The following is a 3104-nucleotide window of genomic DNA, read 5'->3' on the forward strand; positions in this document are numbered from 1 at the left end:
CCCGGTTCCAACACTCCTAATTCAATCATTGTTGCGAAAAATAATATTTTCGAATAATAACCTCAACTAAGTTCGAAATTTCCCTAACCTAAAAATTGAATTGCCTCATTTCACAACATAAATAATAGAATTACATCTTTGTTATGTACTAAAGGCCTACACCTGTTTTGAATCAAATCTGTATTTGTGGTGAAAAATGAGATAATTTCAATACTTTTTGTGTAAAACGATTTTTTCAAATGCTCGGGTTAGGTTTAAAAAAATCATTTCACACAAAAAGGATTTAAATTAAACCATTTTTCACTTCGAATACAGGCTGGATTTTAAATTGGAGTACAGAATAGCTGGTATCCCCCATTATTTCCTGGACATTTTTTTCCAAAATCAAACTATTGGCACATGAAATTGAAGTAATTTCGATGCGCTTTATTTAAAAAGGCACTAAAATTATTGTTAATTGCATTATTATAAGGTGTCAAATATGGGTCTACCAAAAATTTGAATTTGCAGTATTTAACTTACCGTTTAAGTCCTTTTACAACTCCCGGCAAGGTAAAAAGTTATAAATATATGTAATTTGAACTTTTATACATATCTTGACATATTTTTCTATTCTTTTGTTCATAAAAACCATTTTACTTGCAAAAAAAAAAGAAAGAGTTGCTAAAGTTGTTAAAGAGAAAGAGTCGTTTCAAATTCTAAAGCACCTCGACCCCTTTTCCAAGATTAAAAAAAAATACAAATGAAATTTTTATAATTGGTGGTATTGATGAAAATAATTCCCAAATATGTTCCATTTTATTAAAAAAAGATTAAACTTATAGCCTGCTTCTGAAGCCCTAAACGGCCTCAACGCAAAAATGGTCAAAGTTAACAATTTTCCCTCTGGCTCGGAAAAACACTTTTATATTAAAATGGAATACTGCTAAGTACAATTTAAAAAGTACTCTTGTATTGCGTTAATTATGATATAATAATGAAATTATGAATTATTAAGCATAAAAAATGAGGCATTGGTTGTTATTAATGGATTTTTAATTGGGTTACAGTCAGGTACGTAAATAACATTGCAGCCAGTTTTTTAAAACATTATATAAAAAAAATGTCTAGAAAATGCTCTTCCCCCAAAATTTTCATTTAGAATTCATCAAATAATAAAGTTTTTGATATTTTTTTACGTTAAAGGGTCATACGGGAGAAGCCGCTATTCTAAAGTTTTACCGAATATTTAATTACCTTTATCCTGAGAGTAAGAATTAGTCGATTAGGACCATTTTTACAGTGTGATATCATATGGAATATGATATAAATAAGTAAAATATTATCGTGTATCCACATTGGGATAAATACAATGAACCAATTCCATTGTATTCTTTGATCGAGTCTAAGCACGAGCAATATTAAAAAGATTAAAAAAGTAAACCAAGTAAACAATGCCCGATGTAAAACAGCCATCGAAATTGGTAGATCAGCTTTGAATGGTATAGAAAATATATAATTATTATTATAAAACACAGAACGTGCCAGCACTACAATTCACTCTGTTTGGTTTATTTTATAATTATAATCATTGACGCATATGAATGGTATCATGATCCAATCCACTGAATGTCTAGCCACGCGCAAGTAAAAAAAATGCAGCCAATCAGCATTTATACCTGCTACACCGCCATGTTGAAGAAATGAGCGGCAACTTTAAATAGGTGAAATGAACGAATGGAAATTTTATCTATTTTCTTAAGGGCATGTGAAACCTACAGTTTCCCCGGCTTTTTTCCACGAAAATTAAAAAAATTTTAAATTGAATTCGGAGATGCTATAAAATATCATAACGGACGTCCCCGGACTCTTTTTTGAGGGATAATAACAAAAAAATTTATTGTGCTAAATACAAATTTTATGCATATGCATTATTTTGAGGTTACGTCGTTTTTCATCTCTGCCTTTCCGATACTCTGGAAATTATTTATGAAATATGCTTTTTGATTGCCTGAAAACAAGATTCGTTTCGGGAGATTAATTACTATGTTTATTTGTAAATCCAAAGTTTTTAGCCAAAAATATTGTGTAGTTTGTAAGTAACGCTCGGGTGAATTGTAACACACATAGAGTCGAAATATACACGCACGTTGTTAGCAACATCAAAATTTTTTTGATAAAAACACACAAGAAAAGTGTGTGGGGACGTTCGTTAGCATGTTCGGTATCATTTGCCAGATTTTGAAGGCAAAATATTTCTTATCCTAGGAAAAAAGCCCAATAAATTTTTTTGTTATTATCCCTAAAAAAAAGGTCCGGGGACGTCCGTTATGATATTTTATAGCATATATAGATTCTTAACTTGATCGATATTATGTCGATTTTCTGCCTTCATGGTTTGGAGGGTTGGTCTACTGTCGGTAAGGTACAATCTCTAATGATTTAGCAGATAAATTAAAATTTTTTAAAATAATTACTTGTACCATTAACACCTAGCTAAAAATTGGCGTTATGTTTTTGAATTAAGAATTCTTATTCTGATCCGTCTAATAGCTTAATTGGAAAAGCACCTGACCGGAAATCAGAAGTTTTGTGGTTCGATTCCCAATGGAGTGAAGATGGAGTAGGATTTTTTTTCAAGAAATAATTTTAATTTAAAAAATATTATTTTCTATCTAGTCTTATTAAGACGTTAAGCAGAAGATTCTTAACTTGATCGATATTGTGTAGATTTTCTGCCTTCATGGTTTGGAGGGTTGGTCTACTGTCGGTAAGGTACACTCTCTGATGATATAGCAGATAAATTAAAAAATGTTTAAATAATTATTTTATAGCATCTCCGAATTCAGTTTTAAAAAATTTTCATTTTTGTGGAAAAAAGCCGGGGAAACTGTAAGTATCACATGCCCTTAAGAATAAAAGTATATGCAAATAATTTTATGTTGAAAGTTTATTACATATGCAATTATAAAAACCACATGCACCAAATGCATTGTGAAAATCAGAAATGTGATATTTTTCGGTAGTTCTACTATGATTTTCTTAATTGTTTGCAGGAAGTATAAAGTTAAATAGTTTTATCATCGAATGAGAAAAAATAATTAATGAAGTCAATAGAAACAAAA

Source organism: Belonocnema kinseyi, chromosome 5 (assembly GCF_010883055.1).
Source record: "Belonocnema kinseyi isolate 2016_QV_RU_SX_M_011 chromosome 5, B_treatae_v1, whole genome shotgun sequence".
Lineage (NCBI taxonomy): Eukaryota > Metazoa > Arthropoda > Insecta > Hymenoptera > Cynipidae > Belonocnema > Belonocnema kinseyi.